At 47.5% G+C, this 20,591-nt stretch overlaps 1 non-coding gene and 50 pseudogenes across 1 annotated transcript; all 51 read left to right on the top strand.

Annotated features, from left to right (window-relative positions):
* Positions 1-31: 31 nt before the first annotated feature.
* Positions 32-150, top strand: LOC144183440 (5S ribosomal RNA; annotated as a pseudogene).
* A 56-nt stretch (positions 151-206) lies between these two features.
* On the top strand, positions 207-325 carry LOC144187908 (5S ribosomal RNA; annotated as a pseudogene).
* Positions 326-381: 56 nt separating this feature from the next.
* Positions 382-500, top strand: LOC144189237 (5S ribosomal RNA; annotated as a pseudogene).
* Positions 501-556: 56 nt separating this feature from the next.
* Positions 557-675, top strand: LOC144188950 (5S ribosomal RNA; annotated as a pseudogene).
* A 56-nt stretch (positions 676-731) lies between these two features.
* LOC144183352 (5S ribosomal RNA) lies at positions 732-850 on the top strand (annotated as a pseudogene).
* A 3,429-nt stretch (positions 851-4,279) lies between these two features.
* Positions 4,280-4,398, top strand: LOC144187761 (5S ribosomal RNA; annotated as a pseudogene).
* Positions 4,399-4,454: 56 nt separating this feature from the next.
* LOC144187343 (5S ribosomal RNA) lies at positions 4,455-4,573 on the top strand. The gene has a single exon (XR_013324849.1). It is a non-coding gene; the product is annotated as a 5S ribosomal RNA (ribosomal RNA).
* Positions 4,574-4,629: 56 nt separating this feature from the next.
* Positions 4,630-4,748, top strand: LOC144183439 (5S ribosomal RNA; annotated as a pseudogene).
* Positions 4,749-4,804: 56 nt separating this feature from the next.
* On the top strand, positions 4,805-4,923 carry LOC144184659 (5S ribosomal RNA; annotated as a pseudogene).
* Positions 4,924-4,979: 56 nt separating this feature from the next.
* LOC144189235 (5S ribosomal RNA) lies at positions 4,980-5,098 on the top strand (annotated as a pseudogene).
* A 56-nt stretch (positions 5,099-5,154) lies between these two features.
* On the top strand, positions 5,155-5,273 carry LOC144188949 (5S ribosomal RNA; annotated as a pseudogene).
* Positions 5,274-5,329: 56 nt separating this feature from the next.
* On the top strand, positions 5,330-5,448 carry LOC144183341 (5S ribosomal RNA; annotated as a pseudogene).
* A 3,429-nt stretch (positions 5,449-8,877) lies between these two features.
* On the top strand, positions 8,878-8,996 carry LOC144184610 (5S ribosomal RNA; annotated as a pseudogene).
* Positions 8,997-9,052: 56 nt separating this feature from the next.
* LOC144183438 (5S ribosomal RNA) lies at positions 9,053-9,171 on the top strand (annotated as a pseudogene).
* Positions 9,172-9,227: 56 nt separating this feature from the next.
* LOC144190274 (5S ribosomal RNA) lies at positions 9,228-9,346 on the top strand (annotated as a pseudogene).
* Positions 9,347-9,402: 56 nt separating this feature from the next.
* On the top strand, positions 9,403-9,521 carry LOC144189642 (5S ribosomal RNA; annotated as a pseudogene).
* Positions 9,522-9,577: 56 nt separating this feature from the next.
* LOC144191355 (5S ribosomal RNA) lies at positions 9,578-9,696 on the top strand (annotated as a pseudogene).
* Positions 9,697-9,752: 56 nt separating this feature from the next.
* On the top strand, positions 9,753-9,871 carry LOC144183330 (5S ribosomal RNA; annotated as a pseudogene).
* A 4,306-nt stretch (positions 9,872-14,177) lies between these two features.
* Positions 14,178-14,296, top strand: LOC144182158 (5S ribosomal RNA; annotated as a pseudogene).
* Positions 14,297-14,352: 56 nt separating this feature from the next.
* On the top strand, positions 14,353-14,471 carry LOC144190763 (5S ribosomal RNA; annotated as a pseudogene).
* Positions 14,472-14,527: 56 nt separating this feature from the next.
* LOC144184483 (5S ribosomal RNA) lies at positions 14,528-14,646 on the top strand (annotated as a pseudogene).
* Positions 14,647-14,702: 56 nt separating this feature from the next.
* Positions 14,703-14,821, top strand: LOC144183406 (5S ribosomal RNA; annotated as a pseudogene).
* A 56-nt stretch (positions 14,822-14,877) lies between these two features.
* On the top strand, positions 14,878-15,006 carry LOC144183550 (5S ribosomal RNA; annotated as a pseudogene).
* A 56-nt stretch (positions 15,007-15,062) lies between these two features.
* Positions 15,063-15,181, top strand: LOC144188608 (5S ribosomal RNA; annotated as a pseudogene).
* Positions 15,182-15,237: 56 nt separating this feature from the next.
* Positions 15,238-15,356, top strand: LOC144190556 (5S ribosomal RNA; annotated as a pseudogene).
* A 56-nt stretch (positions 15,357-15,412) lies between these two features.
* On the top strand, positions 15,413-15,531 carry LOC144190178 (5S ribosomal RNA; annotated as a pseudogene).
* Positions 15,532-15,587: 56 nt separating this feature from the next.
* On the top strand, positions 15,588-15,706 carry LOC144190151 (5S ribosomal RNA; annotated as a pseudogene).
* Positions 15,707-15,762: 56 nt separating this feature from the next.
* Positions 15,763-15,891, top strand: LOC144183528 (5S ribosomal RNA; annotated as a pseudogene).
* A 56-nt stretch (positions 15,892-15,947) lies between these two features.
* On the top strand, positions 15,948-16,066 carry LOC144182165 (5S ribosomal RNA; annotated as a pseudogene).
* A 56-nt stretch (positions 16,067-16,122) lies between these two features.
* LOC144188607 (5S ribosomal RNA) lies at positions 16,123-16,241 on the top strand (annotated as a pseudogene).
* Positions 16,242-16,297: 56 nt separating this feature from the next.
* On the top strand, positions 16,298-16,416 carry LOC144184481 (5S ribosomal RNA; annotated as a pseudogene).
* A 56-nt stretch (positions 16,417-16,472) lies between these two features.
* On the top strand, positions 16,473-16,591 carry LOC144191712 (5S ribosomal RNA; annotated as a pseudogene).
* Positions 16,592-16,647: 56 nt separating this feature from the next.
* Positions 16,648-16,776, top strand: LOC144182646 (5S ribosomal RNA; annotated as a pseudogene).
* Positions 16,777-16,832: 56 nt separating this feature from the next.
* LOC144189125 (5S ribosomal RNA) lies at positions 16,833-16,951 on the top strand (annotated as a pseudogene).
* A 56-nt stretch (positions 16,952-17,007) lies between these two features.
* LOC144181987 (5S ribosomal RNA) lies at positions 17,008-17,126 on the top strand (annotated as a pseudogene).
* A 56-nt stretch (positions 17,127-17,182) lies between these two features.
* On the top strand, positions 17,183-17,301 carry LOC144182547 (5S ribosomal RNA; annotated as a pseudogene).
* A 56-nt stretch (positions 17,302-17,357) lies between these two features.
* On the top strand, positions 17,358-17,476 carry LOC144190832 (5S ribosomal RNA; annotated as a pseudogene).
* Positions 17,477-17,532: 56 nt separating this feature from the next.
* On the top strand, positions 17,533-17,651 carry LOC144188090 (5S ribosomal RNA; annotated as a pseudogene).
* Positions 17,652-17,707: 56 nt separating this feature from the next.
* On the top strand, positions 17,708-17,826 carry LOC144191705 (5S ribosomal RNA; annotated as a pseudogene).
* A 56-nt stretch (positions 17,827-17,882) lies between these two features.
* Positions 17,883-18,001, top strand: LOC144182561 (5S ribosomal RNA; annotated as a pseudogene).
* Positions 18,002-18,057: 56 nt separating this feature from the next.
* Positions 18,058-18,186, top strand: LOC144186435 (5S ribosomal RNA; annotated as a pseudogene).
* A 56-nt stretch (positions 18,187-18,242) lies between these two features.
* LOC144182082 (5S ribosomal RNA) lies at positions 18,243-18,361 on the top strand (annotated as a pseudogene).
* Positions 18,362-18,417: 56 nt separating this feature from the next.
* On the top strand, positions 18,418-18,536 carry LOC144189496 (5S ribosomal RNA; annotated as a pseudogene).
* A 56-nt stretch (positions 18,537-18,592) lies between these two features.
* On the top strand, positions 18,593-18,711 carry LOC144182908 (5S ribosomal RNA; annotated as a pseudogene).
* Positions 18,712-18,767: 56 nt separating this feature from the next.
* On the top strand, positions 18,768-18,886 carry LOC144189931 (5S ribosomal RNA; annotated as a pseudogene).
* Positions 18,887-18,942: 56 nt separating this feature from the next.
* On the top strand, positions 18,943-19,061 carry LOC144189353 (5S ribosomal RNA; annotated as a pseudogene).
* Positions 19,062-19,117: 56 nt separating this feature from the next.
* LOC144190577 (5S ribosomal RNA) lies at positions 19,118-19,236 on the top strand (annotated as a pseudogene).
* Positions 19,237-19,292: 56 nt separating this feature from the next.
* LOC144188449 (5S ribosomal RNA) lies at positions 19,293-19,411 on the top strand (annotated as a pseudogene).
* A 58-nt stretch (positions 19,412-19,469) lies between these two features.
* LOC144185392 (5S ribosomal RNA) lies at positions 19,470-19,588 on the top strand (annotated as a pseudogene).
* A 56-nt stretch (positions 19,589-19,644) lies between these two features.
* Positions 19,645-19,763, top strand: LOC144188344 (5S ribosomal RNA; annotated as a pseudogene).
* A 56-nt stretch (positions 19,764-19,819) lies between these two features.
* LOC144182104 (5S ribosomal RNA) lies at positions 19,820-19,938 on the top strand (annotated as a pseudogene).
* Positions 19,939-20,591: the final 653 nt, after the last annotated feature.

Here is a 20,591-nt window from a genome sequence, read left to right as displayed (position 1 = left end):
TTCATGGGTGTCCATCTGCAAAAGCAGTACCGCTCACGGCCATACCACCCTGAAAAGGCCCGATCTCGCCCGATCTCGGAAGCCAAGCATGGTTAGACTTGTTTAGTACCAGATTGGGAGACCGCTTGGGAATACCAGGTGCTGTGAGAACCATGCCCCGCATCTTTTTCGACATTTCATGGGTGTCCATCTGCTAGTGCAGTACCGTTCACGGCCATACCACCCTGAAAAGGCCCGATCTCGTCCGATCTCGGAAGCCAAGCGTGGTTCGGCCTGGTTAGTACCTGATTGGGAGACCGCTTGGGAATACCAGGTGCTGTGAGCATCATACCCCGCATCTTTTTCGACATTTCATGGGTGTCCATCTGCAAGAGCAGTACCGCTCACGGCCATACCACCCTGAAAAGGCCCGATCTCCTCCGATCTCGGAAGCCAAGCATGGTTCGGCCTGTTTAGTACCTGATTGGGAGACCGCTTGGGAATACCAGGTGCTGTGAGCAGCATACCCCGCATCTTTTTCGACATTTCATGGGTGTCCATCTGCAAAAGCAGTACCGCTCACGGCCATACCACCCTGAAAAGGCCCGATCTCGTCCGATCTCGGAAGCCAAGCATGGTTCGGCCTGGTTAGTACCTGATTGGGAGACCGCTTGGGAATACCAGGTGCAGTGAGCATCATACCCCGCATCTTTTTCGACATTTCATGGGTGTCCATCTGCAGGAGTAGTACCGCTCACGGCCATACCACCCTGAAAAGGCCCGATCTCGTTCGATCTCGGAAGCCAAGCATGGTACGGCCTGGTTAGTACCTGATTGGGAGACCGCTTGGGAATACCAGGTGCTGTGAGCATCATACCCCGCATCTTTTTCGACATTTCATGGGTGATCTATCTGAAATCCAGATCAAATTCTGGATTTCAGATAGATCAGTTGTCATCATGCACCTTTTACCAAGACTGGACCTATAGTAGGACTTAGATGGAGAGCTATCTTAAAAAGAACATGTCCTCATTACTTGGGGGAGAAACAAAGGATCCAAAATCACTCAGAGCTGTCAGGAGTGGTTGGATTGCCTTTCCTGGCATGACGTCACGATAACTATCAGCTGTCACTAATTACGTGATTAGATTATTTTTGGTATTTAAGCATTATGATTTTCTGTGGACGCGGTTGGATCGACTGGTTAAGTTCTGGTTTCGTTTCCTGTTAATCCTCGTAGTAATTGCTGTTTCCATTGACGCCACGCCGCATGTTCAGTTCGTTTGTAATGAGTGGTCAAGCCAAGTTGTTTAAGTTATGTTACCCCGTTTATTAAATCAACCAACAAGAGCTACAGATCTGCCTCACCTTTCCAATTACTTCGGCGACTCTGCATCTGGGTTCAACTTACCCTACGATCGCGTCGCACTACGCGGCGAAATCGTAACAGCACGATCCAACCATTATGGACCCAGCGGAGCGCCACCCACGCTCGCGCCGACGCACTCGGCGACGCAAACCATCCACCTCGAAGACACCGGACTGCTTGGAATGTATAAGAAACCCCTCAGAATCGTTTAGGAATTTTGTAATGGACACACCGTGGTGCGGGGCTCTCAGGCACATCATTTCTAGAGATGAGCCACAGCTGGTAGAAGAGTTAGAGCCGCAGCGTACTCATACGCCCCACCACTGCTATGCACGTCGCCCTGGGAAGCCTTTACCGTTTCATCATGATGCCCAGGTGCGTACAACCACCAGAGAGCGCCCAAGTTATCTTATGCCTATGCCCAGAGGAATTGATTCACCATGGAGGGAGCCTGAAGATTCTGGTGAGGAGGACACCCGTTGAGGAAGTTCCCCACGGCCAGCAGCGTGGCCAGGATCTTCTTGAAGGTCCGGTTGCCGGCCAGCTGCTCCATGCCCAACTTCAGGTCAAACAGGGGCTCGGCGATCTCCTGCTCGAGTGCCTCATAGTTGAGTTTGAAAGACCACAGCTGCAGGCGGGGGGTCAAGGCGCTGACGGAAGCCAGGCCCGAGAGGAATTCCTCGGCCGTCCCCAGGGGAACGTCGGGATTGGCCGAGCGAGCCTCGCGGATCTTCTGCTTCTCCTCCTCTGTGGGCGTCATGCTCAGGATCTTCTCCACACCCTCCTTGTTGATGGCAAAGTCGTCAAAGTTGAGGATGGCGCTCTTGATGACGTGAACGGCGGGCAGGACCGTCATCCCGATGTTGATGGCGGTGCTCCGCTTGGAGTCCAGAACCAGGATCTCGGACTTTTTGCTCTCTGGCGCTTTCTTGGCCCATGGCGTCTCTTTGGCCCTGGACTCAAAGAGGTGCTCCAGCTTCCCCATGTCCACTTGGACCTTGTCCAGTGACGCCAAAAATAATCTAATCACGTAATTAGTGACAGCTGATAGTTATCGTGACGTCATGCCAGGAAAGGCAATCCAACCTCTCCTGACAAGAGCATCAAATAAAGACAATTTGTCGGTCTTTCGGGAACAGATTTTCTTGAAAAATAACCCTTTCGCTATGATTTCTAGAATTTTACTGACATAATGCAAGTGCATTCGCAGCTAGCCCTCAGAGATAAAATGAGTTGGATTTCCATCTCCAACAATACCAGCCGATATGTTATTTGAGGTTCTTGATCTGAATGAATTAAATGACCTCCGGTATGCAGTACAACTGTAGAGCAATTACTTTAAATTATGTTCATTCTTTTGTCCCCCGCCTGGTGCCCGTAGATAGCTGGGATAGGCCTTAGCACCCCCCGTGACCCTTGTGAGGATAAGCGGTTGAGAGAATGAATGAATGAAAGAATACTAAACAATGTCTTTCACATGACGATCATTTATACTAAACAATTACTATTAGTTTAAGCATGTGAAACTATGATAAAATATGATTTGGATTTTACAGCATGTTTTCGTAACCTGTTTTATGTTTATTTATATAAACAATAGACACCTTGTAAAGCATTGCTGTTGCTTCACATGTATTTCTTAGGGGCCTAACATTCAACCACATCTAAGCAGCAGTACTTGTAGACTTGCATTCTGTGAAGCGCAAAGTGTCCTTCTGTTCTAAAGAGACAGAACAGCAAGAAAAGGACTCTGTGCAACCTTCTTTACTCTGTAACAGCGGGATGATGCTTTTTGTGTAGAAAGGATGGAGTACAAAGTGTAAGCGAAGGAGTGGAAAGTACTGCAGACAATGTATGACTGTTTTTTTCTATTTTTTTTCCGTGCAGTTGAGGAGTGTAGTTTGCAAGATCCAGCATGCCAGTACTATTGAATGCTGGGTATTTTGCTGAGCCTTCTTTAAAAATTACTTCTCTTATCATGTAAAAGTAGTGATATCTGAACAGACAGAAGAATAGTCAGTCATTTTCTTCTTAAAAAAATAAAAATAAAATACTTGTGGTTGCTAGAGTTATACAGTAAAAAAGGGGTGTGTGCATGTGGTGGTGGAGCAATATAATTTTAGTTTCAGTGAAATGAAAAATCTACAATAGTGTTCCAATAAATTGGTGGTTATTGAAGTGCTATACCAATTGAATGTAATTTCTGGTAAAATTCTGTAGCTCCAGTGTTTAACCATAAATCCTATGTGATTTTTTGTTTTACAGTATAAAATGTGAAAACACTTATAAATCCCATTTAAATTCAGTGAATTCATTTAGTTGTGCTGCCACTACAACATTGCACCCAATCAGTTAGTCTTTAATTGAATCTGATTACCAGTCGATTTGAATTGAATGACTTGACCCCGCTGAGATATTTTCTCTAAAAGAATAATGGAGTTGCTTATTTGACTATTTAGTATTGTTATTTTGTTATCTTTTTGCATTTGGTGCTTTTTTTAAACATCTACTACTTTACATTATAATTGCTTGATCTGAGGTAGTTGGGTTGTAAAGGTTTAAATCAAAATTCAAAGTACGGTAATACACATATATACACACACGATGCAACAGATGTGCAGTCCATTTGCAGCGTCCAGAAGTAAAACAACATGTGAAAATTGAGTGTATAGAGTGCAAAAAGTCTTACTGCAATCAAGCTGACTTTACTCCTTTGTTATTATTGCTGACTCAAAGACAAATACCAATTTGGCCTGAAATGCACAAAAGTAAAACATAGCTGTATATATTCCTGCCTTTTCCCCCCTCTTTTATAACCTGAATATTCCAACTGACTTTGAATAATGTCAAATCCCAATTGATTTGGGTAGCAGGTGTAGAAGGTCGAATTAATACTTTAGCTCATGGGTGTCCATCTGCAAGTGCAGTACCGCTCACGGCCATACCACCCTGAAAAGGCCTGATCTCGTCCGATCTCGGAAGCCAAGCATGGTTCGGCCTGGTTAGTACCTGATTGGGAGACCGCTTGGGAATACCAGGTGCTGTGAGCATCATACCCCGCATCTTTTTCGACATTTCATGGGTGTCCATCTGCTAGTGCAGTACCGCTCACGGCCATACCACCCTGAAAAGGCCCGATCTCGTCCGATCTCGGAAGCCAAGCATGGTTGGGCCTGGTTAGTAGCTGGTTGGGAGACCGCTTGGGAATACCAGGTGCTGTGAGCATCATACCCTGCATCTTTTTCGACATTTCATGGGTGTCCATCTGCAAAAACAGTACCGCTCACGGCCATACCACCCTGAAAAGGCCCGATCTCGCCCGATCTCGGAAGCCAAGCATGGTTAGACTTGTTTAGTACCAGATTGGGAGACCGCTTGGGAATACCAGGTGCTGTGAGAACCATGCCCCGCATCTTTTTCGACATTTCATGGGTGTCCATCTGCTAGTGCAGTACCGTTCACGGCCATACCACCCTGAAAAGGCCCGATCTCGTCCGATCTCGGAAGCCAAGCATGGTTCGGCCTGGTTAGTACCTGATTGGGAGACCGCTTGGGAATACCAGGTGCTGTGAGCATCATACCCCGCATCTTTTTCGACATTTCATGGGTGTCCATCTGCAAGAGCAGTACCGCTCACGGCCATACCACCCTGAAAAGGCCCGATCTCCTCCGATCTCGGAAGCCAAGCATGGTTCGGCCTGTTTAGTACCTGATTGGGAGACCGCTTGGGAATACCAGGTGCTGTGAGCAGCATACCCCGCATCTTTTTCGACATTTCATGGGTGTCCATCTGCAAAAGCAGTACCGCTCACGGCCATACCACCCTGAAAAGGCCCGATCTCGTCCGATCTCGGAAGCCAAGCATGGTTCGGCCTGGTTAGTACCTGATTGGGAGACCGCTTGGGAATACCAGGTGCAGTGAGCATCATACCCCGCATCTTTTTCGACATTTCATGGGTGTCCATCTGCAGGAGTAGTACCGCTCACGGCCATACCACCCTGAAAAGGCCCGATCTCGTTCGATCTCGGAAGCCAAGCATGGTACGGCCTGGTTAGTACCTGATTGGGAGACCGCTTGGGAATACCAGGTGCTGTGAGCATCATACCCCGCATCTTTTTCGACATTTCATGGGTGATCTATCTGAAATCCAGATCAAATTCTGGATTTCAGATAGATCAGTTGTCATCATGCACCTTTTACCAAGACTGGACCTATAGTAGGACTTAGATGGAGAGCTATCTTAAAAAGAACATGTCCTCATTACTTGGGGGAGAAACAAAGGATCCAAAATCACTCAGAGCTGTCAGGAGTGGTTGGATTGCCTTTCCTGGCATGACGTCACGATAACTATCAGCTGTCACTAATTACGTGATTAGATTATTTTTGGTATTTAAGCATTATGATTTTCTGTGGACGCGGTTGGATCGACTGGTTAAGTTCTGGTTTCGTTTCCTGTTAATCCTCGTAGTAATTGCTGTTTCCATTGACGCCACGCCGCATGTTCAGTTCGTTTGTAATGAGTGGTCAAGCCAAGTTGTTTAAGTTATGTTACCCCGTTTATTAAATCAACCAACAAGAGCTACAGATCTGCCTCACCTTTCCAATTACTTCGGCGACTCTGCATCTGGGTTCAACTTACCCTACGATCGCGTCGCACTACGCGGCGAAATCGTAACAGCACGATCCAACCATTATGGACCCAGCGGAGCGCCACCCACGCTCGCGCCGACGCACTCGGCGACGCAAACCATCCACCTCGAAGACACCGGACTGCTTGGAATGTATAAGAAACCCCTCAGAATCGTTTAGGAATTTTGTAATGGACACACCGTGGTGCGGGGCTCTCAGGCACATCATTTCTAGAGATGAGCCACAGCTGGTAGAAGAGTTAGAGCCGCAGCGTACTCATACGCCCCACCACTGCTATGCACGTCGCCCTGGGAAGCCTTTACCGTTTCATCATGATGCCCAGGTGCGTACAACCACCAGAGAGCGCCCAAGTTATCTTATGCCTATGCCCAGAGGAATTGATTCACCATGGAGGGAGCCTGAAGATTCTGGTGAGGAGGACACCCGTTGAGGAAGTTCCCCACGGCCAGCAGCGTGGCCAGGATCTTCTTGAAGGTCCGGTTGCCGGCCAGCTGCTCCATGCCCAACTTCAGGTCAAACAGGGGCTCGGCGATCTCCTGCTCGAGTGCCTCATAGTTGAGTTTGAAAGACCACAGCTGCAGGCGGGGGGTCAAGGCGCTGACGGAAGCCAGGCCCGAGAGGAATTCCTCGGCCGTCCCCAGGGGAACGTCGGGATTGGCCGAGCGAGCCTCGCGGATCTTCTGCTTCTCCTCCTCTGTGGGCGTCATGCTCAGGATCTTCTCCACACCCTCCTTGTTGATGGCAAAGTCGTCAAAGTTGAGGATGGCGCTCTTGATGACGTGAACGGCGGGCAGGACCGTCATCCCGATGTTGATGGCGGTGCTCCGCTTGGAGTCCAGAACCAGGATCTCGGACTTTTTGCTCTCTGGCGCTTTCTTGGCCCATGGCGTCTCTTTGGCCCTGGACTCAAAGAGGTGCTCCAGCTTCCCCATGTCCACTTGGACCTTGTCCAGTGACGCCAAAAATAATCTAATCACGTAATTAGTGACAGCTGATAGTTATCGTGACGTCATGCCAGGAAAGGCAATCCAACCTCTCCTGACAAGAGCATCAAATAAAGACAATTTGTCGGTCTTTCGGGAACAGATTTTCTTGAAAAATAACCCTTTCGCTATGATTTCTAGAATTTTACTGACATAATGCAAGTGCATTCGCAGCTAGCCCTCAGAGATAAAATGAGTTGGATTTCCATCTCCAACAATACCAGCCGATATGTTATTTGAGGTTCTTGATCTGAATGAATTAAATGACCTCCGGTATGCAGTACAACTGTAGAGCAATTACTTTAAATTATGTTCATTCTTTTGTCCCCCGCCTGGTGCCCGTAGATAGCTGGGATAGGCCTTAGCACCCCCCGTGACCCTTGTGAGGATAAGCGGTTGAGAGAATGAATGAATGAAAGAATACTAAACAATGTCTTTCACATGACGATCATTTATACTAAACAATTACTATTAGTTTAAGCATGTGAAACTATGATAAAATATGATTTGGATTTTACAGCATGTTTTCGTAACCTGTTTTATGTTTATTTATATAAACAATAGACACCTTGTAAAGCATTGCTGTTGCTTCACATGTATTTCTTAGGGGCCTAACATTCAACCACATCTAAGCAGCAGTACTTGTAGACTTGCATTCTGTGAAGCGCAAAGTGTCCTTCTGTTCTAAAGAGACAGAACAGCAAGAAAAGGACTCTGTGCAACCTTCTTTACTCTGTAACAGCGGGATGATGCTTTTTGTGTAGAAAGGATGGAGTACAAAGTGTAAGCGAAGGAGTGGAAAGTACTGCAGACAATGTATGACTGTTTTTTTCTATTTTTTTTCCGTGCAGTTGAGGAGTGTAGTTTGCAAGATCCAGCATGCCAGTACTATTGAATGCTGGGTATTTTGCTGAGCCTTCTTTAAAAATTACTTCTCTTATCATGTAAAAGTAGTGATATCTGAACAGACAGAAGAATAGTCAGTCATTTTCTTCTTAAAAAAATAAAAATAAAATACTTGTGGTTGCTAGAGTTATACAGTAAAAAAGGGGTGTGTGCATGTGGTGGTGGAGCAATATAATTTTAGTTTCAGTGAAATGAAAAATCTACAATAGTGTTCCAATAAATTGGTGGTTATTGAAGTGCTATACCAATTGAATGTAATTTCTGGTAAAATTCTGTAGCTCCAGTGTTTAACCATAAATCCTATGTGATTTTTTGTTTTACAGTATAAAATGTGAAAACACTTATGAATCCCATTTAAATTCAGTGAATTCATTTAGTTGTGCTGCCACTACAACATTGCACCCAATCAGTTAGTCTTTAATTGAATCTGATTACCAGTCGATTTGAATTGAATGACTTGACCCCGCTGAGATATTTTCTCTAAAAGAATAATGGAGTTGCTTATTTGACTATTTAGTATTGTTATTTTGTTATCTTTTTGCATTTGGTGCTTTTTTTAAACATCTACTACTTTACATTATAATTGCTTGATCTGAGGTAGTTGGGTTGTAAAGGTTTAAATCAAAATTCAAAGTACGGTAATACACATATATACACACACGATGCAACAGATGTGCAGTCCATTTGCAGCGTCCAGAAGTAAAACAACATGTGAAAATTGAGTGTATAGAGTGCAAAAAGTCTTACTGCAATCAAGCTGACTTTACTCCTTTGTTATTATTGCTGACTCAAAGACAAATACCAATTTGGCCTGAAATGCACAAAAGTAAAACATAGCTGTATATATTCCTGCCTTTTCCCCCCTCTTTTATAACCTGAATATTCCAACTGACTTTGAATAATGTCAAATCCCAATTGATTTGGGTAGCAGGTGTAGAAGGTCGAATTAATACTTTAGCTCATGGGTGTCCATCTGCAAGAGCAGTACCGCTCAAGGCCATACCACCCTGAAAAGGCCTGATCTCGTCCGATCTCGGAAGCCAAGCATGGTTCGGTCTGTTTAGTACCTGATTGGGAGACCGCTTGGGAATACCAGGTGCTGTGAGCATCATACCCCGCATCTTTTTCGACATTTCATGGGTGTCCATCTGCTAGTGCAGTACCGCTCACGGCCATACCACCCTGAAAAGGCCCGATCTCGCCCGATCTCGGAAGCCAAGCATGGTTAGACTTGTTTAGTACCAGATTGGGAGACCGCTTGGGAATACCAGGTGCTGTGAGAACCATGCCCCGCATCTTTTTCGACATTTCATGGGTGTCCATCTGCTAGTGCAGTACCGTTCACGGCCATACCACCCTGAAAAGGCCCGATCTCGTCCGATCTCGGAAGCCGAGCATGGTTCGGCCTGGTTAGTACCTGATTGGGAGACCGCTTGGGAATACCAGGTGCTGTGAGCATCATACCCCGCATCTTTTTCGACATTTCATGGGTGTCCATCTGCAAGAGCAGTACCGCTCACGGCCATACCACCCTGAAAAGGCCCGATCTCCTCTGATCTCGGAAGCCAAGCATGGTTCGGCCTGTTTAGTACCTGATTGGGAGACCGCTTGGGAATACCAGGTGCTGTGAGCAGCATACCCCGCATCTTCTTCGACATTTCATGGGTGTCCAACTGCAAAAGCAGTACCGCTCACGGCCATACCACCCTGAAAAGGCCCGATCTCGTCCGATCTCGGAAGCCAAGCATGGTTCGGCCTGGTTAGTACCTGATTGGGAGACCGCTTGGGAATACCAGGTGCAGCGAGCATCATACCCCGCATCTTTTTCGACATTTCATGGGTGTCCATCTGCAGGAGCAGTACCGCTCACGGCCATACCACCCTGAAAAGGCCCGATCTCGTTCGATCTCGGAAGCCAAGCATGGTACGGCCTGGTTAGTACCTGATTGGGAGACCGCTTGGGAATACCAGGTGCTGTGAGCATCATACCCCGCATCTTTTTCGACATTTCATGGGTGATCTATCTGAAATCCAGATCAAATTCTGGATTTCAGATAGATCAGTTGTCATCATGCACCTTTTACCAAGACTGGACCTATAGTAGGACTTAGATGGAGAGCTATCTTAAAAAGAACATGTCCTCATTACTTGGGGGAGAAACAAAGGATCCAAAATCACTCAGAGCTGTGAGGAGTGGTTGGATTGCCTTTCCTGGCATGACGTCACGATAACTATCAGCTGTCACTAATTACGTGATTAGATTATTTTTGGTATTTAAGCATTATGATTTTCTGTGGACGCGGTTGGATCGACTGGTTAAGTTCTGGTTTCGTTTCCTGTTAATCCTCGTAGTAATTGCTGTTTCCATTGACGCCACGCCGCATGTTCAGTTCGTTTGTAATGAGTGGTCAAGCCAAGTTGTTTAAGTTATGTTACCCCGTTTATTAAATCAACCAACAAGAGCTACAGATCTGCCTCACCTTTCCAATTACTTCGGCGACTCTGCATCTGGGTTCAACTTACCCTACGATCGCGTCGCACTACGCGGCGAAATCGTAACAGCACGATCCAACCATTATGGACCCAGCGGAGCGCCACCCACGCTCGCGCCGACGCACTCGGCGACGCAAACCATCCACCTCGAAGACACCGGACTGCTTGGAATGTATAAGAAACCCCTCAGAATCGTTTAGGAATTTTGTAATGGACACACCGTGGTGCGGGGCTCTCAGGCACATCATTTCTAGAGATGAGCCACAGCTGGTAGAAGAGTTAGAGCCGCAGCGTACTCATACGCCCCACCACTGCTATGCACGTCGCCCTGGGAAGCCTTTACCGTTTCATCATGATGCCCAGGTGCGTACAACCACCAGAGAGCGCCCAAGTTATCTTATGCCTATGCCCAGAGGAATTGATTCACCATGGAGGGAGCCTGAAGATTCTGGTGAGGAGGACACCCGTTGAGGAAGTTCCCCACGGCCAGCAGCGTGGCCAGGATCTTCTTGAAGGTCCGGTTGCCGGCCAGCTGCTCCATGCCCAACTTCAGGTCAAACAGGGGCTCGGCGATCTCCTGCTCGAGTGCCTCATAGTTGAGTTTGAAAGACCACAGCTGCAGGCGGGGGGTCAAGGCGCTGACGGAAGCCAGGCCCGAGAGGAATTCCTCGGCCGTCCCCAGGGGAACGTCGGGATTGGCCGAGCGAGCCTCGCGGATCTTCTGCTTCTCCTCCTCTGTGGGCGTCATGCTCAGGATCTTCTCCACACCCTCCTTGTTGATGGCAAAGTCGTCAAAGTTGAGGATGGCGCTCTTGATGACGTGAACGGCGGGCAGGACCGTCATCCCGATGTTGATGGCGGTGCTCCGCTTGGAGTCCAGAACCAGGATCTCGGACTTTTTGCTCTCTGGCGCTTTCTTGGCCCATGGCGTCTCTTTGGCCCTGGACTCAAAGAGGTGCTCCAGCTTCCCCATGTCCACTTGGACCTTGTCCAGTGACGCCAAAAATAATCTAATCACGTAATTAGTGACAGCTGATAGTTATCGTGACGTCATGCCAGGAAAGGCAATCCAACCACTCCTGACAAGAGCATCAAATAAAGACAATTTGTCGGTCTTTCGGGAACAGATTTTCTTGAAAAATAACCCTTTCGCTATGATTTCTAGAATTTTACTGACATAATGCAAGTGCATTCGCAGCTAGCCCTCAGAGATAAAATGAGTTGTATTTCCATCTCCAACAATACCAGCCGATATGTTATTTGAGGTTCTTGATCTGAATGAATTAAATGACCTCCGGTATGCAGTACAACTGTAGAGCAATTACTTTAAATTATGTTCATTCTTTTCGTCCCTACCTTTCCACATAGCCTCCTTACTGTCATTATTTGTTCCTTGGGAGAGAGTCCGATTAGGTCGAGGTTTGAAAGGGCAGGTCACTAATAATAGCGCCGCTGAAAATAATCTCGAAAATGCCACTGGTCTTTAATTAAGATTCCTAATCTATTGGAAAATAATTTAAATGTCGGAAGATACTTTCATTAACTCATTGGCTATCGTTGACAAAACAAGTCGTCCAATTTAGCGGAGTAGGAGAGATGGCAGCAGATAAATAATTCATTTGCTGCCGCCCTCGCATTTGATTGGATGTGATGAACTAGGTAAAATTCACAGCAGGATTAAAAAAAAGGCACATGTTTGGATCTTTATAATCATGATTTTTTTCCCTATTCATGTTCTTGTAACTTTCCATGTACTTTCATTTTGTGTGGCTCCCTGCTGCTCCTAGTCTGATTCTTTGTGGTTATGTCATGGTCATATATTGTGTCATCATTTCATAGAAGGATTTTACTTGGAAAAATGATAATGAAATGGAAAAGGCTATGTCTGTAGGCAAAGGTGTTTGGTTGTTGGCTCATAGAAGGGGAAAGATGGCAAATACAATATTAGAGGCAAAGAAAAGTGAAGAGCAAGATTGAAAACGGGGTCTGTTCCACGGCATTTTGTCCCAGCCTCACAGTTCTAGGATTTAGGGTTGGAACCTAGGTTACTCACCACTGTGTTGAATTTGAATGTTCGAAACAGGCTTGCAAAGGTTTTCTCCTTCATTCTAAAAACCTGCAGGGTAAGCTAGTTGAATGCTCTAAATTTCCCCTAGGTATGTGTTTGAGCATAAATTGTTGTCCGTCTCCTTCTGCTCTGTGATTGGCTGACCACAGATTCAGGGTTGTCCCCCGCCTGGTGCCCGTAGATAGCTGGGATAGGCCTTAGCACCCCCCGTGACCCTTGTGAGGATAAGCGGTTGAGAGAATGAATGAATGAAAGAATACTAAACAATGTCTTTCACATGACGATCATTTATACTAAACAATTACTATTAGTTTAAGCATGTGAAACTATGATAAAATATGATTTGGATTTTACAGCATGTTTTCGTAACCTGTTTTATGTTTATTTATATAAACAATAGACACCTTGTAAAGCATTGCTGTTGCTTCACATGTATTTCTTAGGGGCCTAACATTCAACCACATCTAAGCAGCAGTACTTGTAGACTTGCATTCTGTGAAGCGCAAAGTGTCCTTCTGTTCTAAAGAGACAGAACAGCAAGAAAAGGACTCTGTGCAACCTTCTTTACTCTGTAACAGCGGGATGATGCTTTTTGTGTAGAAAGGATGGAGTACAAAGTGTAAGCGAATGAGTGGAAAGTACTGCAGACAATGTATGACTGTTTTTTTCTATTTTTTTTCCGTGCAGTTGAGGAGTGTAGTTTGCAAGATCCAGCATGCCAGTACTATTGAATGCTGGGTATTTTGCTGAGCCTTCTTTAAAAATTACTTCTCTTATCATGTAAAAGTAGTGATATCTGAACAGACAGAAGAATAGTCAGTCATTTTCTTCTTAAAAAAATAAAAATAAAATACTTGTGGTTGCTAGAGTTATACAGTAAAAAAGGGGTGTGTGCATGTGGTGGTGGAGCAATATAATTTTAGTTTCAGTGAAATGAAAAATCTACAATAGTGTTCCAATAAATTGGTGGTTATTGAAGTGCTATACCAATTGAATGTAATTTCTGGTAAAATTCTGTAGCTCCAGTGTTTAACCATAAATCCTATGTGATTTTTTGTTTTACAGTATAAAATGTGAAAACACTTATAAATCCCATTTAAATTCAGTGAATTCATTTAGTTGTGCTGCCACTACAACATTGCACCCAATCGGTTAGTCTTTAATTGAATCTGATTACCAGTCGATTTGAATTGAATGACTTGACCCCGCTGAGATATTTTCTCTAAAAGAATAATGGAGTTGCTTATTTGACTATTTAGTATTGTTATTTTGTTACCTTTTTGCATTTGGTGCTTTTTTTAAACATCTACTACTTTACATTATAATTGCTTGATCTGAGGCAGTTGGGTTGTAAAGGTTTAAATCAAAATTCAAAGTACGGTAATACACATATATACACACGATGCAACAGATGTGCAGTCCATTTGCAGCGTCCAGAAGTAAAACAACATGTGAAAATTGAGTGTATAGAGTGCAAAAAGTCTTACTGCAATCAAGCTGACTTTACTCCTTTGTTATTATTGCTGACTCAAAGACAAATACCAATTTGGCCTGAAATGCACAAAAGTAAAACATAGCTGTATATATTCCTGCCTTTCCCCCCTCTTTTATAACCTGAATATTCCAACTGACTTTGAATAATGTCAAATCCTAATTGATTTGGGTAGCAGGTGTAGAAGGTCGAATTAATACTTTAGCTCATGGGTGTCCATCTGCAAGAGCAGTACCGCTCACGGCCATACCACCCTGAAAAGGCCTGATCTCGTCCGATCTCAGAAGCCAAGCATGGTTCGGCCTGGTTAGTACCTGATTGGGAGACCGCTTGGGAATACCAGGTGCTGTGAGCATTATACCCCGCATCTTTTTCGCCATTTCATGGGTGTCCATCTGCTACTGCAGTACCGCTCACGGCCATACCACCCTGAAAAGGCCCGATCTCGTCCGATCTCGGAAGCCAAGCATTGTTCGGCCTGTATAGTACCTGATTGGGAGACCGCTTGGGAATACCAGGTGCTGTGAGCATCATACCCCGCATCTTTTTCGACATTTCATGGGTGTCCATCTGCTAGTGCAGTACCGCTCACGGCCATACCACCCTGAAAAGGCCCGACCTCGTCCGATCTCGGAAGCCTAGCATGGTTCGGCCTGTTTAGTACCTGATTGGGAGACCGCTTGGGAATACCAGGTGCTGTGAGTATCATACCCCGCATCTTTTTCGACATTTCATGGGTGTCCATCTGCAAGAGCAGTACCGCTCACGGCCATACCACCCTGAAAAGGCCCGATCTCGCCCGATCTCGGAAGCCAAGCATGGTTCAGCCTGGTTAGTACCTGATTGGGAGACTGCTTGGGAATACCAGGTGCTGTGAGCATCATACCCCGCATCTTTTTCGACATTTCATGGGTGTCCATCTGCAAGAGCAGTACCGCTCACGGCCATACCACCCTGATAAGGCCCGATCTCGCCCGATCTCGTCCGATCTCGGCAGCCAAGCATGGTTCGGCCTGGTTAGTACCTGATTGGGAGACCGTTTGGGAATACCAGGTGCTGTGAGCATCATACCCCGCATCTTTTTCGACATTTCATGGGTGTCCATCTGCAAGAGCAGCACCGCTCACGGCCATACCACCCTGAAAATGCCCGATCTCGTCCGATCTCGGAAGCCAAGCATTGTTCGGCCTGTATAGTACCTGATTGGGAGACCGCTTGGGAATACCAGGTGCTGTGAGCATCATACCCCGCATCTTTTTCGACATTTCATGGGTGTCCATCTGCATGGGCAGTATCGCTCACGGCCATACCACCCTGAAAAGGCCCGATCTCGTCCGATCTCGGAAGCCAAGCATGGTCCGGCCTGGTTAGTACCTGATTGGGAGACCGCTTGGGAATACCAGTTGCTGTGAGCATCATACCCCGCATCTTTTTCGACATTTCATGGGTGTCCATCTGCAAGAGCAGTACCGCTCACGGCCATACCACCCTGAAAAGGCCCGATCTCGTCCGATCTAGGAAGCCAAGCATGGTTCGGCCTGGTTAGTACCTGATTGGGAGACCGCTTGGGAATACCAGGTGCTGTGAGCATCATACCCCGCATCTTTTTCGACATTTCATGGGTGTCCATCTGCTAGTGCAGTACCGCTCACGGCCATACCACCCTGAAAAGGCCCGATCTCGCCCGATCTCGGAAGCCAAGCATGGTTCGGCCTGTTTAGTACCTGATTGGGAGACCGCTTGGGAATACCAGGTGCTGTGAGCATCATACCCCGCATCTTTTTCGACATTTCATGGGTGTCCATCTGCAAGAGCAGTACCGCTCACGGCCATACCACCCTGAAAAGGCCCGATCTCGCCCGATCTCGTCCGATCTCGGCAGCCAAGCATGGTTCGGCCTGTTTAGTACCTGATTGGGAGACCGCTTGGGAATACCAGGTGCTGTGAGCATCATACCTCGCATCTTTTTCGACATTTCATGGGTGTCCATCTGCAAAAGCAGTACCGCTCACGGCCATACCACCCTGAAAAGGCCCGATCTCGCCCGATCTCGGCAGCCAAGCATTGTTCGGCCTGGTTAGTACCTGATTGGGAGACCGCTTGGGAATACCAGGTGCTGTGAGCATCATACCCCGCATCTTTTTCGACATTTCATGGGTGTCCATCTGCCAGAGCAGCACCGCTCACGGCCATACCACCCTGAAAATGCCCGATCTCGTCCGATCTCGGAAGCCAAGCATTGTTCGGCCTGTATAGTACCTGATTGGGAGACCGCTTGGGAATACCAGGTGCTGTGAGCATCATACCCCGCATCTTTTTCGACATTTCATGGGTGTCCATCTGCTAGTGCAGTACCGCTCACGGCCATACCACCCTGAAAAGGCCCGACCTCGTCCGATCTCGGAAGCCTAGCATGGTTCGGCCTGTTTAGTACCTGATTGGGAGACCGCTTGGGAATACCAGGTGCTGTGAGTATCATACCCCGCATCTTTTTCGACATTTCATGGGTGTCCATCTGCAAGAGCAGTACCGCTCACGGCCATACCACCCTGAAAAGGCCCGATCTCGCCCGATCTCGGAAGCCAAGCATGGTTCAGCCTGGTTAGTACCTGATTGGGAGACCGCTTGGGAATACCAGGTGCTGTGAGCATCATACCCCGCATCTTTTTCGACATTTCATGGGTGTCCATCTGCAAGAGCAGTACCGCTCACGGCCATACCACCCTGATAAGGCCCGATCTCGCCCGATCTCGTCCGATCTCGGCAGCCAAGCATGGTTCGGCCTGGTTAGTACCTGATTGGGAGACCGCTTGGGAATACCAGGTGCTGTGAGCATCATACCCCGCATCTTTTTCGACATTTCATGGGTGTCCATCTGCAAGAGCAGCAGCGCTCACGGCCATACCACCCTGAAAATGCCCGATCTCGTCCGATCTCGGAAGCCAAGCATTGTTCGGCCTGTATAGTACCTGATTGGGGGACCGCTTGGGAATACCAGGTGCTGTGAGCATCATACCCCGCATCTTTTTCGACATTTCATGGGTGTCCATCTGCTAGTGCAGTACCGCTCACGGCCATACCACCCTGAAAAGGCCCGATCTCGTCCGATCTCGGAAGCCTAGCATGGTTCGGCCTGTTTAGTACCTGATTGGGAGACCGCTTGGGAATACCAGGTGCTGTGAGTATCATACCCCGCATCTTTTTCGACATTTCATGGGTGTCCATCTGCAAGAGCAGTACCGCTCACGGCCATACCACCCTGAAAAGGCCCGATCTCGCCCGATCTCGGAAGCCAAGCATTGTTCGGCCTGTTTAGTACCTGATTGGGAGACCGCTTGGGAATACCAGGTGCTGTGAGCATCATACCCCGCATCTTTTTCGACATTTCATGGGTGTCCATCTGCTAGTGCAGCACCGCTCACGGCCATACCACCCTGAAAAGGCCCGATCTCGTCCGATCTCGGCAGCCAAGCATGGTTCGGCCTGTTTAGTACCTGATTGGGAGACCGCTTCGGAATACCAGGTGCTGTGAGCATCATACCCCGCATCTTTTTCGACATTTCATGGGTGTCCATCTGCTAGTGCAGTACCGCTCACGGCCATACCACCCTGAAAAGGCCCGATCTCGTCCGATCTCGGAAGCCAAGCATGGTTCGGCCTGATTAGTACCTGATTGGGAGACCGCTTGGGAATACCAGGCGCTGTGAGCATCATACCCCGCATCTTTTTCGACATTTCATGGGTGTCCATCTGCAGGAGCAGTACTGCTCACGGCCATACCACCCTGAAAAAGCCCGATTTAGTCCGATCTCGGAAGCCAAGCATGGTTCGGCCTGGTTAGTACCTGATTGGGAGACCGCTTGGGAATACCAGGTGCTGTGAGTATCATACCCCGCATCTTTTTCGACATTTCATGGGTGTCCATCTGCTAGTGCAGCACCGCTCACGGCCATACCACCCTGAAAAGGCCCGATCTCGTCCGATCTCGGAAGACAAGCATGATTCGGCCTGGTTAGTACCTGATTGGGAGACCGCTTGGGAATACCACGTGCTGTGAGCATCATACCCCGCATCTTTTTTGACATTTCATGGGTGTCCATCTGCTAGTGCAGTACCGCTCACAGCCATACCACCCTGAAAAGGCCCGATCTCGTCCGATCTCGTCCGATCTCGGCAGCCAAGCATGGTTCGGCCTGGATAGTACCTGATTGGGAGACCGCTTGGGAATACCACGTGCTGTGAGCATCATACCCCGCATCTTTTTCGACATTTCATGGGTGTCCATCTGCAAAAGCAGTACCGCTCACGGCCATACCACCCTGAAAAGGCCCGATCTCGCCCGATCTCGGAAGCCAAGCATGTTTCGGCCTGGTTAGTACCTGATTGGGAGACCGTTTGGGAATACCAGGTGCTGTGAGCATCATACCCCGCATCTTTTTCGACATTTCATGGGTGTCCATCTGCTAGTGCAGTACCGCTCACGGCCATACCACCCTGAAAAGGCCCGATCTCGTCCGATCCCGGAAGCCAAGCATGGTTCGGCCTGGTTAGTACCTGATTGGGAGACCGCTTGGGAATACCAGGTGCTGTGAGCATCATACCCCGCATCTTTTTCGACATTTCATGGGTGTCCATCTGCAAAAGCAGTACCGCTCACGGCCATACCACCCTGAAAAGGCCCGATCTCGTCCGATCTCGGAAGCCAAGCATGGTTCGGCCTGGTTAGTACCTGATTGGGAGACCGTTTGGGAATACCAGGTGCTGTGAGCATCATACCCCGCATCTTTTTCGACATTTCATGGGTGTCCATCTGCTAGTGCAGTACCGCTCACGGCCATACCACCCTGAAAAGGCCCGATCTCGTCTGATCCCGGAAGCCAAGCATGGTTCGGCCTGGTTAGTACCTGATTGGGAGACCGCTTGGGAATACCAGGTGCTGTGAGCATCATACCCCACATCTTTTTCGACATTTCATGGGTGTCCATCTGCTAATGCAGTACCGCTCACGGCCATACCACCCTGAAAAGGCCCGATCTCGTCCGATCTCGGAAGCCAAGCATGGTTCGGCCTGGTTAGTACCTGATTGGGAGACCGCTTGGGAATACCAGGTGCTGTGAGCATCATACCCCGCATCTTTTTCGACATTTCATGGGTGTCCATCTGCAAGAACAGTACCGCTCACGGCCATACCACCCTGAAAAGGCCCGATCTCGCCCGATCTCGGAAGCCAAGCATGGTTCGGCCTGGTTAGTACCTGATTGGGAGATCGCTTGGGAATACCAGGTGCTGTGAGCATCATACCCCGCATCTTTTTCGACATTTCATGGGTGTCCATCTGCTAATGCAGTACCGCTCACGGCCATACCACCCTGAAAAGGCCCGATCTCGCCCGATCTCGGAAGCCAAGCATGGTTCGGCCTGGTTAGTACCTGATTGGGAGACCGCTTGGGAATACCAGGTGCTGTGAGCATCATAACCCGCATCTTTTTCGACATTTCATGGGTGTCCATCTGCAAGAGCAGTACCGCTCACATGGCCATACCACCCTGAAAAGGCCCGATCTTGTCCGATCTCGGAAGCCAAGCATGGTTCGGCCTGGTTAGTACCTGATTGGGAGACCGCTTGGGAATACCAAGTGCTGTGAGCTTCATACCCCGCATCTTTTTCGACATTTCATGGGTGTCCATCTGCAAAAGCAGTACCGCTCACGGCCATACCACCCTGAAAAGGCCCGATCTCGTCCGATCTCGGAAGCCAAGCATGGTTCGGCCTGGTTAGTACCTGATTGGGAGACCGCTTGGGAATACCAAGTGCTGTGAGCTTCATACCCCGCATCTTTTTCGACATTTCATGGGTGTCCATCTGCAAAAGCAGTACCGCTCACGGCCATACCACCCTGAAAAGGCCCGATCTCGTCCGAGTTCGGAAGCCAAGCATGGTTCGGCCTGGTTAGTACCTGATTGGGAGACCGCTTGGGAATACCAAGTGCTGTGAGCATCATACCCCGCATCTTCTTCGACATTTCATGGGTGTCTGTTGGGTTTGTTCTGTTTTACTATTATAATAGTTATATTAATTCATTTCTTTATTAAATCATTCTCTTTCTTTTCTCTGTATTAATTCATTACTTTGTTAAATCATTCTCTTTCTGTTTTTCAAAAGTGTTGAGGTCACACCAAGTCATCTTTAACCTGGACAGCCTGTTCCAGGATGGTTATACAGATAATCCACCCAATCTGGGTCCTTGAGATTTGGTGGGCCCTTGGTGACGAGGACAGGGCTATTCGGACAATAACAAGAATATTGTTATCGTTATGTAACCGTACACTTCGGGTTTTTCTGTATGTAACGACTATATGATTATGATTATATTATATGATTCTTAGGTCAAGGAGGTTGTATAATTACTCTAATCTACATGTTGTTAGGTCTAGTCCCTGTTTTTGTTATGAGTAAAATACTTTGATTGTTATTGTAGTCCCAGATGTTGTTTTTACTCATACGTGATGGAATGATCAACAACTCTGTAACTTGTGACCATAAGAATGGGACGAAAACGTCTATTCGGGAAGACGTTCGGAAGTTGTAAGGTGACACTTGCTGTAACGCTCCCCTCCGGAGGCTTTTATCTGTTGTATCCATTTCTATTT

This window comes from Stigmatopora nigra, unplaced genomic scaffold, assembly GCF_051989575.1.
Source record: "Stigmatopora nigra isolate UIUO_SnigA unplaced genomic scaffold, RoL_Snig_1.1 HiC_scaffold_24, whole genome shotgun sequence".
In the NCBI taxonomy this organism is placed as follows: domain Eukaryota; kingdom Metazoa; phylum Chordata; class Actinopteri; order Syngnathiformes; family Syngnathidae; genus Stigmatopora; species Stigmatopora nigra.
This window is presented reverse-complemented; position numbering and strand designations above follow the sequence as displayed.